Source organism: Scardinius erythrophthalmus, assembly GCF_964197995.2.
Source record: "Scardinius erythrophthalmus genome assembly, chromosome: 2".
In the NCBI taxonomy this organism is placed as follows: Eukaryota; Metazoa; Chordata; class Actinopteri; order Cypriniformes; family Leuciscidae; genus Scardinius; species Scardinius erythrophthalmus.
In genome coordinates, this window is record NC_138222.1 from 1525417 (window position 1) to 1541437 (window position 16021).

A 16021-nucleotide genomic window follows, 5' to 3' on the forward strand; every position below is an offset into this window, starting at 1 on the left:
AAAATATTCATCACTTTTCTGAGTAATTGATACTAGCCGCACTGCAGCGGTACCATACCATGGTAATAACGTACTGACGCAACCTCGGTTCCCTGAGAGTAACGGGAACGAGTATTGCATCTGCTAGACGCTATGGGAACCCATTTCAAAACGCAGTGCTATAAGCTGACGACGAAGTGAAGCCCGAGGCTTATAGTAGAACTAAAAGTCAAAATCCAACGGGGACCGGACCAATGTTGGAGTACACAAAGGGATACCTAGAGGTTTGGGCCCTTCAGGGGAAGGGACTCGTGCCTGCAGAGCCGGCACATCCAAGTTATAAAATCTTACAAATGTGGACGATAAAGACCAAGCGGCCGCCGCACAAATGTCTTCAATTGGTACGCCACTGGACCATGCCCATGAAGAGGCCATGCCCCTTGTGGAATGGGCCCTGACGCCTATGGGGCATTGAAGGCCATGTCTTGGTTTGAGGACGACTCTGGAGTCGTTAGGCCCAAACTCAAGGCAGGAACCATTCATGGAGAGCGCATGTAAATCACCCACTCGCTTGACCGATGCTAGGGCTAGCAAGAGTACGGTCTTGAGCAAAAGAGGCTTTAAGTCAGCCAACTGAAATAAAAATGTTAGAGAAATTTGCACTTTAGGAATTGCTCTTTATAAAGGATACTATTCGGGAAACGGCAAATCAGCAGATGACGGCACTCAAAATCAGCTAAGAGGTGAGCCGTTGCTGAAGGAGATTAAATCTGATTCCTATGGTGAAATGGGCCGCTTATATAGTCAGCAGCCACAGGTACCATTTTGGCAGGTATCGGCACGTGCGAGGCGGGAAGCGCCCTGATAGGTTCGCGCCCTCACCGATTCGCCATAGGTTCGTGAAGTTCCTGCAGCCCAGCCAATCAGCACGCTATACAGCTCTGCACTGTGCTGGCTGTGCAGCTGCACTGCGTTTTAAATTAACGCTTCAATATTCCCGAGAAAAGGAGTTTTCCCATAGTGTCTAGCAGACGCAATACGAGTGACCGTTCTCGAAAGGGAACTTCACAGTATGTCATTGAGTAACAAGTAATCCATTTTTGTGAAATGTACCACTGGAAGTAAACTGATAATAAACATTAACCATCATGTAACTTTATCCAGTGTTCTTCTTACCGTCAGTGAAGTTCAGGGGCAGAGCGACTCCATCAGTGTTTGTGTGGGACAGGAGCGACTTGCCGCTGGTTAGCAGTGTGAGCATCTCGAACCCTAAACAGGTTCCCCATACTGGGAAATAATCCCTCTTTGAATTGGCCTGTTAACACACAGAGATACTGTAGGGATGCACTGATATTAAAATTTTGCCCGGTACGATAACCGATTATACTTTATGGGCCCTATTTTAACGATCTGAAACGCAAGTATCAAGCAAGAAACGCAAGTAACTTTGTGGGCGGGACTCGGCCTTGCGCCCGGCGCAAATCTAAAATGTGTTGGTCTGAAGCAGCTTCATTACTCATAGGTGTGGTTTGGGCATAACGGGAAATAAACCAATCAGAGCGACATCTCACATTCCCTTTAAGAGCAGGCGCGCTTGTTCCATGGCGGATTGCTATTATAACGGCGGATTTGCCAGGAGCGGTTCACAGCCGAGGAGACCGACGTTCTCGTCAGGGCCGTAAAACACAGAGAAGTGACATTGGGGACGGAGAAACACACCCAGATTAGCTTCGGTTAAACAGGCGTATGATAATTTGGGTAAATGTGTAAGCTAGATTTATGCCTATTTTTCACATCTTCATGGACACAACAATGATTTCCCTCGTGTGGAATATTTTTCCTTGTAATAATGTATGATTTTCTAAAATTGAGAACTGCTGCTTCTGTGTAGATGAGAGAATCAAAGTGTGTGTGCGTTGTGCACACGCTACATTATGGCCAAGCATGCGCCCTTAAAATAGCATCTGAATAACTTGTGCAACGCGCCTCTGACTTTAGACGAGGTTTCTCCTGGTCAGTGGAGGAATTGTTTTCTGAAACTGCAAAATAGCACCAGGGAACGTTTGTGCCGGAACACGCCTCCTCTTTTCGCTGAACCGCCCCCGGGAGTGCAAGTTCATTCCCTAATTTACCGACGTGCGTCTGTGGAGGGAAGAGTCCGCTGTGCGCGGGAGCAAGATAGGGCCCTGAATTTGAAAGCCGATAACTGATATATTGGCTGAGAAATCTGATTCAAAGTTTTTATATAATTTTTTAAAGCCTGAAAAACAAAAGTCTCACCATTAATATCCACGTCTCAAACACACAATTATAATGTTCTCATGATCATTTTATGTAGCCGACATGACACACTTGCGCATGTTTTTCTTTTTTGATTCCAATCATATTTCAAGCAATTCAAAACCATCATGTTGAACAGTGCGCATCCGAAGTGTCTCAGCTGAAGGAAATCATTTTTTATTATAAATATAAAAAAATATTTTTATAATTTTATAATTTAGAATTTTATAAATATCGTGCATCGCTAGATACTGCAATGGAAAATTAAAATACCACAACATTTTGTATTGCATATACAGAGTGCAAGACTGACACACACCTCGAGAGCGAGCCTGTAGAAAATGGTGGCGGTTTTGGAATATCCGGATGATTGTAAACTGACTCTGCCTCCAGGGAACAGGACTCTAGAGAGAGAGGAAATATACTTTAATTGTGATATATTTATGTTTAATATGGAAAGGTTTTTTTTCCCTTTTATTTATCTACATGTTTGTATATGTGTCTATTGCTCTGCCAATATTGTGCTATTTCATGCCAATAAAGCTCATCTGAATTGAATTGAGAGAGAAATAGAGAGAGAGAGAGAGGGGGGGGGGGGGGTTCGTACAGAAACTGTAAATTTCAGGACTTTCAAGGACTTTTCAAGCACTACTTTTTTGGTTTTCAAGGACCTTAATCAGAGATCGCATTTATAAAACAGTATCTTTAGGAATTTTTAAACTCAAATTACATACATAAGGTATCCAAAATACAACATACAACGTATTTAATAATATATATTAAATACAAAGTTTATAATGCTTTGTTTTCTTTAATATTGTTCAATAAATAATATTTTATTTTATAATGTTGGCGTACTTGGTATCGAAAACACGTCTGATGGGGGTTTATCAGTGTTAATATTGCCTGAAAAGATTGTATTTGTGTTTAAAAAAAAAAAAAAAATCATATATGTTGTATTGAAATAAGTCAAGCACTTTTCAAGAACCTTTTTTGTAAATATGGCTGTTTTCAAGGTGTTTTTTCCAGGAAAAACTCAAATTCAAGAACTTTAAGCACGCTGTACGAACCCTGGAGAGAGTCTCCGATTCCTCACTGTAATCACGTCTTTAACACAGACTTACAGTATAACAGATTTACTCACCCATTTATGGATTTAAACAGCCTCTTGTACTCATCTTCAGTCCTATTGATCCTACAGAACATTAAAATAAACTTCATGAGAAACTTCAGTGCTGATTCAGTAACTGATCAGAGAATAGCCTTCTACAATACAGTTGCCATTAGTGCAGGTTATGACCAAAACGCAAATGAAATAACCTTATAATTCTTAAAAGTATGTTTTTATGAAATATAATATGAATGAAATTTACAAAACGCAAATGAAATAACCTTCTAATTTGCAGCAAACGATTTGAACAACACCGGTTGCCTGCGTCCCACATCACACACTCTCTTGAGCAGTCATTTAAAAAGTATGTTTTTATGAAATATATTATGAATATATACTACATTTGTTATGTTGTCATAATCATGTGACTTCACTGTCATTTATAAATGCCCTCCCGTGGCCTCATGATAGCAAAGTGTCCACAGAATCTCACTAGTAGGTTTTTATGAGTACTGTGGAGGAAGTTATATCCCAACATCTTCTGATCTCTGATTTGAAGAAGGAAAAAGTTCCCTACAGTCTTCAAATAGTGCAAACAACTTAAGCAAAATATCCATGTTCTTGGAAGAAAATTAAAATTCTTGTTCAATCAAATTATTTTACCTGATCTAATCTAATATAAATAACACTAATAAATACAGTGAGGAAAATAAGTATTTGAACACCCTGCTATTTTGCAAGTTCTCCCACTTGGAAATCATGGAGGGGTCTGAAATTGTCATCGTAGGTGCATGTCCACTGTGAGAGACATAATCTAAAAAAAAAATCCAGAAATCACAATATATGATTTTTTAACTATATATTTGTACTTTATACAGCTGCAAATAAGTATTTGAACACCTGTCTATCAGCTAGAATTCTGACCCTCAAAGACCTGTTAGTCTGCCTTTAAAATGTCCACCTCCACTCCATTTATTATCCTAAATTAGATGCACCTGTTTGAGGTCGTTAGCTGCATAAAGACACCTGTCCACCCCATACAATCAGTAAGAATCCAACTACTAACATGGCCAAGACCAAAGAGCTGTCCAAAGACACTAGAGACAAAATTGTACACCTCCACAAGGCTGGAAAGGGCTACGGGGAAATTGCCAAGCAGCTTGGTGAAAAAAGGTCCACTGTTGGAGCAATCATTAGAAAATGGAAGAAGCTAAACATGACTGTCAATCTCCCTCGGACTGGGGCTCCATGCAAGATCTCACCTCGTGGGGTCTCAATGATCCTAAGAAAGGTGAGAAATCAGCCCAGAACTACACGGGAGGAGCTGGTCAATGACCTGAAAAGAGCTGGGACCACCGTTTCCAAGGTTACTGTTGGTAATACACTAAGACGTCATGGTTTGAAATCATGAATGGCACGGAAGGTTCCCCTGCTTAAACCAGCACATGTCAAGTCCCGTCTTAAGTTTGCCAATGACCATTTGGATGATCCAGAGGAGTCATGGGAGAAAGTCATGTGGTCAGATGAGACCAAAATAGAACTTTTTGGTCATAATTCCACTAAACGTGTTTGAAAGAAGAAGAATGATGAGTACCATCCCAAGAACACCATCCCTACTGTGAAGCATGGGGGTGGTAGCATCATGCTTTGGGGGTGTTTTTCTGCACATGGGACAGGGCGACTGCACTGTATTAAGGAGAGGATGACCGGGGCCATGTATTGCGAGATTTTGGGGAACAACCTCCTTCCCTCAGTTAGAGCATTGAAGATGGGTCGAGGCTGGGTCTTCCAACATGACAATGACCCGAAGCACACAGCCAGGATAACCAAGGAGTGGCTCTGTAAGAAGCATATCAAGGTTCTGGCGTGGCCTAGCCAGTCTCCAGACCTAAACCCAATAGAGAATCTTTGGAGGGAGCTCAAACTCCGTGTTTCTCAGCGACAGCCCAGAAACCTGACTGATCTAGAGAAGATCTGTGTGGAGGAGTGGGCCAAAATCCCTCCTGCAGTGTGTGCAAACCTGGTGAAAAACTACAGGAAACGTTTGACCTCTGTAATTGCAAACAAAGGCTACTGTACCAAATATTAACATTGATTTTCTCAGGTGTTCAAATACTTATTTGCAGCTGTATCACACAAATAAATAGTTAAAAAATCATACATTGTGATTTCTGGATTTTTTTTTTAGATTATGTCTCTCACAGTGGACATGCACCTACGATGACAATTTCAGACCCCTCCATGATTTCTAAGTGGGAGAACTTGCAAAATAGCAGGGTGTTCAAATACTTATTTTCCTCACTGTAAAATAACACTAATAAATAAATAAAATTTTCTGTTGTCAGCAGATTTTGTAGACAAAAAAAACAATGCCTTCACACAATTAGAAGAAGACAGAGTGAGAAAGAGCAAAGAAAGGTTAAAGCCCATTCAACATTGCAAACATTGATTCAAAGTTCTAGAAAGCCAGCGGGTAAATTATTATATATTATTTATCAGACAGTTTTTCACACTTTAACTCCTGTAAATATATTTCCCATTATAATCAATTGCCTTAGTTGATACTATCTATGTATAACATACATCATATTTCTAATATTTTAATAAGACCATATTAACATTATACATAATAAAAAGGTAATATACTATAAATTATCTAAATGAGTTCAAATCTAAATGAATAGTGCCTTAGTAGGCTATAGTAGGTTACACGGTGTCTAAAGGCACACCCTAAGAAACATTTGCTTTTCACTACTCCCATAGTGTATGATTGCAGAAAAGTACATGTTTGAAAATTGATGAGCAACAGATTTTGTGTGAAAATAAATCATAAAGGTTGTTTGTTAGTTTAAAAATGTATGAGGTGGCAAGGAGGTACACACGGGGTAAAACCAGCACGGCACAAAAGACACACAGTATCGATACAAATACTTTAGCTAAATTAAAATGCTTTTAATAATGCATGAGTTGAAACTTGTTCAAAACAATCACTTTAGCAAAATTTATAAAATTTTTTGGGGGGGGTTATTTTGATAAATTAAATAATGAATGTTTGTTCAATAAATATACTGTCATCAAAAAGTAAAGTAACAAAATTATTTTAAAAACTAAAAGATTCTTGAGATCTTTGTATTTAAATTGCTACATAAGTCTAAAACGTTTTAAAAAACATAAAATATTAGATCAAATTAGTACAGAATCAACTTTGATCAAGGATCAGCCAAATTTCCAAGTCCATCATCAAAAGCGTTTATGAAAAGAAGTGCTGAGCTGAATTTGTGCCATCGAGTGGTCTAAAAGAGAATTAAGTCAAATGTGCATTTTACCCCGGTGTGACTTTATAACTGTTGTAACCTACTATCATTTCAATTTGTACTGTAACTGTATAATATTAAATGAAATGTCTAATACTTCCATTTAAGATGAGGCAGCTCAGAGAGTGCGGGAGAGCCCACTGAGCATCAGCCACATCAGACAGTTAAACTGGCTGACAGTAAATAAATATGCTAGAGTGTGATAAGAAAGACAGACATTTAATTATTTAATTGGAAGAATAATTATAACAACATAAATTGATTTAGCACTAAATCCTAATTGTAATCTAATTGCCCATGATTATAAAAGAGTTGTTATTAATTCTCTATATTAACCCTCCTGTTACCCTCAAATCTACCAACATCTTTTACCCACTGGGGTCAATTTGACCCCACCAATTTAAACCCCCACAATTTGATTTTTTCCCCAAAGGTTTAAGTCAGGTACTTTATGTTTCTTTGTTGACTACTTAAATAGCCCTTTAAATAAAAAACCACCAACCCCCCACCCCCAGCCCCAGCCCCACCCCTTATACATCCAGAATACCTATTGCACGACTATGGACAAATTAGCAAATCATTATAAAATGTCACTGATTTATCTAAAATTTAAAAATTATATATATTTTTGTTGTTTTAATAGCTATTTATTTATTATATTATACAATATATTTTATCAAGGATAGGTTTGGGGTCAATATGACACTCCCATTGATAGTCTCAGGATGCCTCACTGTTGGCACGACACAGGACTCATGGTAGCGTTCACCTTTTCTTCTCTGGAAAATCGATTTTCCAGATGTTCTAATCAGATACATTAACTTTGCACCAGTCTTCTGCTGTCCAATTCTTGTACTTCCTGCAGAATTTCAGCCAATATTTGATGTTTTTATTGGAGAGAAGTGGCTTCTTTGCTGCCCTTCTTGACACCAGGTCGTTGTCCAAAAGTCTTGGCCTCGCTGTGTGTGCAGATGCTCTCACACACACCTGCTGCCAATATTGAGCAGTTCTGCACTGGTGGTGACACGATTCCCTAAATGATTCCTCAGGAGGAGAAGTTCCTGGTACTTGCTGGACACTCTGGGACATCCTAAAGCCTTCTTCACAGCAGCCGAACCTCTATTCTTGAAGCTCTCGATGATCTGGTAAATGGAGGCCATTTTGATGCAAAGATGATCCTCCATCTTTCTTTGGAGGAAACCATTGCTAACAGAAGAACACAATGATTGGAAGCACTTCTTCCTTCCTTATAGCAATCATGTGCTGATGATATGATTAGTAAAATGATGTTAGCTGGTAATTTGGTGCCAAGGACAAAAACAGTGAAATTTGGGGTTTTGTGATAAAGCTTTTTGAAATTATGTAAAATGCCACTGATCACTCTGCACAATAATCTAGAAAAATGTGAATCAACATTATAGCAACTGAAGCAGCAAAAATTTCAAATTTGGCCACAGCTGCACCCTGTCATTCAAGTGGGAAGTGTCCGGTCTAACAAGGTGATGTTGGTGGCGCATCCGCAGTTCAGCTCCCGCACAAGGTCCACGTACTCGTAGGAGATGCCCAGTTGTTGTAGGGCGAGCAGTACGGCATTGATCTCTATGCTGTCGAAGGCTTTCTCGTAGTCTATGAAGGCCAGTACCAAGGGCATCTTGTACTTCCGGCAGCATTCGAGCAGTTGGTTCAGCACGTGGATGTGGTCCATTGTGCTGTAGCTAGACCGGAAGCTGGCCTGTTCGGGTGGCTGTTGTTCGTCCAACTGCCTGGCTAGTCGGTTGTACAGCACCTTGGTGAAGACCCTGTACACGGTCGGCAGGAGCCAGATTGGCCGATAATTCCTCAGCTGTTCGCGGTCACCCTTCTTGTACAACAGCACTGTCTTGGCCATCTTCCATTGATCTGGTGTTCTTCTCTGCGCCATGTAGTGGCTGAAACGGCTGGCCAATGCTGCCCAAAGCATCGGCCCACCCTCTTTGAGCAGCTCGGCCTCGATTCCGTCCAGCCCTGGCGCCGGTCTTTCTGGATGTTCTGGATCGCATGCCTGACCTCACTGGTCAACACTGACGGGATGGCTGGTATGGCGTCGTCCTGCATTTCGGGCGGGTCGACTGGTGTCTTGCTGGCGAACAGGTCCGTATAGAACCCAAAAAAACCCCCCAAAAACTTTGCTAAGAGGTAATTTTCAATTGAGAAAGAGCATAAAGAGAGAGCTCACAAAGCACAAAGAGAAGTGGTTTATAAGGCTTCTGTGGAAGCTTTCATACATTTGCTCCTCCCCTATATTATGTTTTCCCCTCCCACACGGCACAAAATATCAAAGTTCTTGCAAGAATTATATTTTCCCTTCCCTGGAAATATATAATTGGCACTGGAAATATCTAATTTCTTGTGAGAATTATGATTCCCCCCTCCACTATATCGTGTGAACTATCAGTGGTTCTCGCAATACTTCAAGTAGGCCTATATGGTAATGTCAGGTTAGGGCCCTAAAGCAGAGGGAAGGTTTTTGAAGATCATAAAATCTCAACTTATAATGACCTCAATATCATCCAGAATAAATGTGGGATTTGTGCCTAATCACCAATGTGTGAACAAAAAAAAAAGATATTTCTTATATGTTTTATACAGCAAAATGAGCCTGGGGTCAAATTGACCCCAAAGAACACCGATGCTACAAAAGTACGTACAGACAATTGAAAACCTATCATCATGTTAATTTTATGTTTACCCAGTTGTCCCCATTAAATTAGGAAAAGTCTTTAAATATGAAGCAAAAAAAAAAATTTAAAGTATGTATTTTGAGACGTTAAACACTGAATGGGGTCAAATTGACCCCAAAGGTAATAGGAGGGTTAAGATGATACTGCAGTCAAACTCCTTATAGTGCCCCCTTTTTTGGTTTAAGCCACTGCCCCTCAAAATGTCTGTGCACGGCCCTGGGATTCACACACACTGATTTTGCCTTTTGATTTTAGGGAAGTATGCGATTGCGGACTGGGGCTGCACGATTTGGGGAAAATGTCGTATTGCGATTATTGAGGTCAATATTGCTGTATAATAAACACATGGTTTCATGAGTCAGCTTGCTTGGTTCTCAGGGAAATTGCACACACTTACACCAAAAATGATCCACAGATGAGTTTATAAAGCATATGTTACATCATGCTTAATGTCCGTTTATCTCGACAGAATGTTCAAAATCTTATTTTCATTAACATGCATATGTTCTTATTTATTATTCTATTTATTTTATCCTATTGTACTATTGAGACAATAACAAGTTTGCAGTAATGCAAAGATGTCATATTTAATTTTGTAAAAAATATAATTTTAATTCGAAAACACTGCATTTAGTTGTCTTTGCTAGTTTGAGATGAGAAACACACATTTCCGCATTATCACTAATCTGTACAATTTCCCTGAGAACCAAGCAAGCTGACTCATTATTATATCGCAATATTGACCTCAATAATCGCAATATGACATTATCCCCAAATCGTGCAGCCCTAGTTGCAATGTAATTTTATATACCAAGAATAAAAGCCAATTTTTTATGTTTATGTACATTGTTGGTTCCCCATTGGGATAATATTGATTCCCAATTTCCCCATGGGAATAATAAAGTAATCAATCAATCAAAAACTCACATCACCGGAATCACGCGCGCGCCCGCGGACTCCAGGAACTTGACTGAGATGAACACGACCCCTTAACCCCGATTTGCGTGGTGGTGGCACGTAATGTGTTACAATTACGTGTCGGCACCACGAAAACAACACCCATACAAAGTCAATGAGGCTCATTTGTCGTGGTGGACACACGGATTCCCTGGTTAGACAACGTCACAGTGGGCAGCGGTAAATGTTGTTTTCTAGTTTACGAAACGTCCTCCTTTTATAATTTATTGTAGTGTATTACTTCCGATTTTTGTTGTCTAAATAACAGTAAATTGTTTGTGATATAACTATCCATTTATAGATGGAGTAGTTTTAAAGAATGGCCCGAGGCTGTGTTAAATAGATCGTTCCCTTTACTTTATTAAACCATTTACGATATTTTATTCTTTTCAAATGTATTGTCTGTCATAGCAGCGAATATTATTAATTATTATTATTATGAATCAGAAGACTTTCAGTCGTTACCACGGCAACGATACGTCACGTTACGCACGCTTCTTACCCATAATCACCGCGCTTTTACCACTCATTTCTCCCGCCACATGACTACAGTAAGTACAGTAAACCCCTCGGGGTGTTTGTTTGTTAAAAAGCACGTAAAACCTTTGCTGTTATTTCTTTAGTTGTAGCTGGATTTAATCATCCATGGATTTTAGGTTGAATTTGTTAGTGTTGCATTATCATTTACACGGCTACCCGCCGAAGTAGTTACGTTACGTTAGCTAGCCAGCTAAATGACAGCTGTCCCGTCCCCGGCACAGTAGGAATGTGGCACTTCCACAACAAAAATCAGTTTAAACTCATGTATTTGTCCATGTGTTGTGAGGACAACAATTAACAACGTGTTGTTGCAGTGGTTAAAGTTTTATTCAAAGTGCATAGTAAATGTCAGAAGTGTAACTAAGGAGAATTACCGCAATCGGGGATGGACTAGAATAAAAAAGTGGACCGGGAGTCTTTCCAGAGGATTTGACTGCTCAGTGCGACTCAATGTCAATGACCGTTCATACCTGATATAATTAATGCATAATTAACTTGTAATTAACATAATTATCCTGTAACACTTTCGTGCCATACTTTTGTAAGACTTTGCCATTTTAGAAGACACTGAATCATAATTGTTACTTTAGTTATGTGTGACATTGAGAAGAGAGAGCAGTAGATATTATGAGAAGCGTTTTATGCAACAGGACAGTAGAAGACCACCTTTTCCATTATTTGTAGGCCTAAATAAAAATAGATTTGTGTTGGTACTTGCTTGTGTCAAGTGAATGTGGTACAAATCTGATATTTGCACAGTAAGGATTGATTTGTATTGTACGTAGTGTTTGTGATTGATACATAGTCAATTAATAAGTACAATTACTCTGTCCTAACAATTAAGAAATGATCATTTACTACAAATGCTATTCTAACAATCTTTTGCTTTTTTCTTGTTTTACAGCTATATTGCAACACTTTGACTCCACCAACACACACACATACACACACACGCACACAAATCAAACCAACGGCACTTTTAAGAGCCACTCTCTCTCGTTCTCACTTGTCTCTTTCGATCTCTCTCTTTCTGTTATTGTCTCTCTTTTAATCACTCTTTCAATCTATCTATCTCTCTCTCTCTTCTATCTATTTCTGTTCAGAAATGGCTGGAGGGTCACAAAAAAAGACCTGCCCAAACTGCGGGGAAAAAATATATTGTGGACTTAAAATTTGTTCATTTTGCAACCATCCACAACCCCAAAATGTAAGACTCCAAAAAAAGATGGAAAAATTTAAAAGTCAGCAGAAGCAGTGGTTGGCATCTATGAAAAAAAATAAAAATAAGTCCCACGTTCTTGATGATGCTGCCATTCTGGTATGTAGTTTTCCGATCATCTCATTCACCAAAAGTGTTTTATTATTTTGACATAAGCAAATAAATTGACTAGTTTAATAAATTGCCTCACATCCACACTATTAATAAGAATATAATTCATGTTTACTGTTTTTTCCTACTATTATATCTAGGGAGTTGAAACTCATACATATCCTCACATTTATCTATCCAAAAATTATGTAAAAATTGTTTGTAGATGTTTCCTAGCTTTGATGTAACTTCACACATGCACCGACAGCGGTGTCAGCCATGCAAGGCACCATCCAGCTCGTCGGGAGCAGCTGGGGTTAGGTGTCTTGCTCATGGACACCTCGACACTTGATTCAGTGGAACCAGGGATTGAACCACCAGTCTTCCGAATTTGTAGACAACCTACATGAACCACTGAGCCACTGCCGTCCCAGTGTAAATTGTAAAATTCAGCTGTAAACTACAGTTTTGTGTATCTAATTGATCTCTCTACCTCTCTGTTCCAGCTTGAGAAGTTGTATGCCCTTGGCATGAAGCCCCTGCTGCTAATTGCCCATCCTCCTAAGGTGGTGACAGGGACGTGCCATACTAAAACAAAACTAATGCTGCCAATGCATGCCCACCTTAGCACATCCGCTAAGAAATGCCTTGATAATGTGGATGCCATCTATAAATTGATGGTTGAAGGTGAGATTGCATTTATTTAACCTTGAAATGCATACGCATGCATGTATTCACTATCCGTTGTACAATTGTTGGTGTTGTCCTGTACATTTCCAAACAGCAAAGACTAGAAATTCTAATCTGGCTGTAGCCTAGCTGCAACCTAGAGTCATTTTAAAGAGCCTAAACACTCAGCTGGGAAGCTAGCGCAAATGGGAAACAGGACTTCCTGTGGTTTCTCATAAAATAAAAGCCAGGTCCCGTATTCATAAAAAATCTTAATGCAAAGAGTAGCTCCTAGTGACAAAATTCTAGAAAAATTCTTAGAAATGTGGGCGTTTACAGTGGCAGAAAGATGAAGAGGGAGAAGAAATGTGTTGCAGACAATGGACAGTGAGTTAGCCTATAAGACGCTATAGATTAGATAATGCAGAGATCATGTTTAGTGACCGATCTTATTAAAGACACGCTAACATCTCCGTTACAGCACATAAATGCTATAGCGCCAGATTACGCATGTAATTTCAATGTGAAGGCTTAGAATAGACCCTATACATAAAAATTGTTTTCCTTCGTGGACAACCAACCAATCACAGTCTTCAAAAGATTTTGTCACACATAGCAACGGGGTCAGCCCCGCCTCCTCACTAAGATAAAAGTTTTTGTTTTTTCCTTGCTCAAGAGTTGCTCTCAGAATCACTCTTAAGCTAAGACTCCTATGTAAAAGTTTTTAAGCTAAATTAGGAGTTTTCTGAGAGGATTCTTAGAATCTTTAAGAATACGGGCCCAGGACTCTGACTCTATAGTAACGTAGCAATCAGGTTGCATTGCTGTCTCCATCTCTTTCCTCTGTGTTCTCTCTCCATCATACAGGTCTGTGTGTCTGAGCTACACACACACTTATAGCAGACATATCTTAAAGGCTGATGGTGGCTTCGGCTGTATTCACACAAAATCCGCCAAAGTCGCTCTTTCCAACAGGGTTCTGTGGAGGTGGGTCATGTTTATTTGTGCTTTAGAATGTAACCGAAATGAAACAATCAGAAGACCTTTTATTTCTCTGATTCACTGCTTTGTTCTTGCTAACACTGCTCACTCTCTTTTGGAGCTCGCTCAATCGCCGCTCTCTCTGCATGGGCCAACTTTGAATCATGTGTTTACAAACAGCAAGAGACTAATTTTGCCCTTTAAGACTAACTTGTGTTAATGTTAATGTATTTTTTTTAAACATAGTCAAAGTAAATCTACTACTTGTGCCACTGCGAATAGAGATTGGATGTGCAAAAAAGTACCTAACGGCATGAAAGTCACTGAGACCACAACCGGTGTTGGGCAAGTTACTCAGGGAATTGTTACTCCTCCTGTAAAAGTTATAATATTACTTTACTTATTACAGGGACTTAAAAGTTACTAGTTACATTACTTGTCATGTTACTATATTACTTTTACTATCCCGCGCCCTGCCCCTTTCTAAAAAGTGACAGATAACCTGTTTAGTCCACTTATTTTAGAAATCAATCCACTTTGCTGGAACAACAATAATTAACATTAGGAGTCAACAATCAGCCAAACTTTACACATTGCTGCCTCTCCGACCAGGTGATGCTATACAGAGAAGCAATGTGCATATTTAAAAAATAATAAACAGTTTCTCCCAACATCGGTAATAGCTATCTAATGCTATTTAACTAATAGCATATTGATAAGAGCAGGGTGCAGTATGTTTTTTTTACAAAACATATAATGTTTCCCAACATCACTGGCTGAAATAAAAAATAAAGCAAGTCAACCCCGATTTTTGAACTAATGTTTTTTCTGCACATGTATTAATAAGAGCAGTATTCAGTGTTTTTACAGAAGATTCAACTTTGCTTAATGCCACTTTCCCGACGAGTGCATGCATCACTGGCAGTAGACCGGTCAGCACCGGCGTTTGCATATTATATATTATATTTGTGTGTTCTCCATGTCCATTTATAGGTTGGACAAGACTCAACCCAGACCAACTACCTCAAGAAGAGGAGAACTTCGTCTTACATTTGGTGACGTGTGACTTAACCCCTACCAACCATATCCAGTCACCACAACAGGAAACACCAGCCACAGCATCACAAAACCAGGCTCCATCCATTGGCACACCAGCAACCCAGACTACATCCGTCTGCACGTCACCACAGCCGTCTCCTTCCTACCACACATCACCGCACCCTGCTCCATCCGTCTACAAACCAGCACTCCAGGGTCCATCCATCTACAAAGCAGCACACCTGGCTCCATCCATCCAGGAGCCACCACACCTGGCTCTTTCCAACCACACACCACCACACCTGTCTCCATCCATCCAGGAACCAGCACACCTGTCTCCATCCATCCAGGAACCAGCACACCTGGCTCCATCCATCCGAGAACCAGCACACCTGGCTCCATCCATCCAGGAACCAGCACACCTGGCTCCATCCATCCGAGAACCAGCACACCTGGCTCCATCCATCCAGGAACCAGCACACCTGGCTCCATCCATCCAGGAGCCAGCACACCTGGCTCCATCCATCCAGGAACCAACACACCTGTCTCCATCCATCCAGGAACCAGCACACCTGGCTCCATCCATCCAGGAACCAGCACACCTGGCTCCATCCATCCGAGAACCAGCACACCTGGCTCCATCCATCCGAGAACCAGCACACCTGTCTCCATCCATCCAGGAACCAACACACCTGGCTCCATCCATCCGAGAACCAGCACACCTGTCTCCATCCATCCAGGAACCAGCACACCTGGCTCCATCCATCCAGGAGCCAGCACACCTGGCTCCATCCATCCAGGAACCAACACACCTGTCTCCATCCATCCAGGAACCAGCACACCTGGCTCCATCCATCCAGGAACCAGCACACCTGGCTCCATCCATCCAGGAACCAGCACACCTGGCTCCATCCATCCGAGAACCAGCACACCTGGCTCCATCCATCCAGGAACCAACACACCTGGCTCCATCCATCCGAGAACCAGCACACCTGTCTCCATCCATCCAGGAACCAGCACACCTGGGTCCATCCATCCAGGAACCAACACACCTGTCTCCATCCATCCAGGAACCAGCACACCTGGCTCCATCCATCCAGGAGCCACCACACCTGTCTCTTTC

The 16021-nt window shown here is 40.6% G+C and overlaps 1 pseudogene across 1 annotated transcript in view; it reads right to left on the reverse strand.

Annotated features, from left to right (window-relative positions):
• The window catches only part of LOC308685994 (gamma-glutamyl hydrolase-like), a 70090-nt pseudogene that overhangs the window by 16709 nt on the left and 37360 nt on the right, over positions 1-16021 (reverse strand). The window contains exons 3-6 of the transcript XR_014032228.1: positions 10332-10369; positions 3404-3454; positions 2579-2663; positions 1156-1294 (exon numbers count right to left, since the gene is read on the reverse strand). The product of XR_014032228.1 is annotated as a gamma-glutamyl hydrolase-like (transcript). The remainder of the gene's footprint in view (positions 1-1155; positions 1295-2578; positions 2664-3403; positions 3455-10331; positions 10370-16021) is intronic.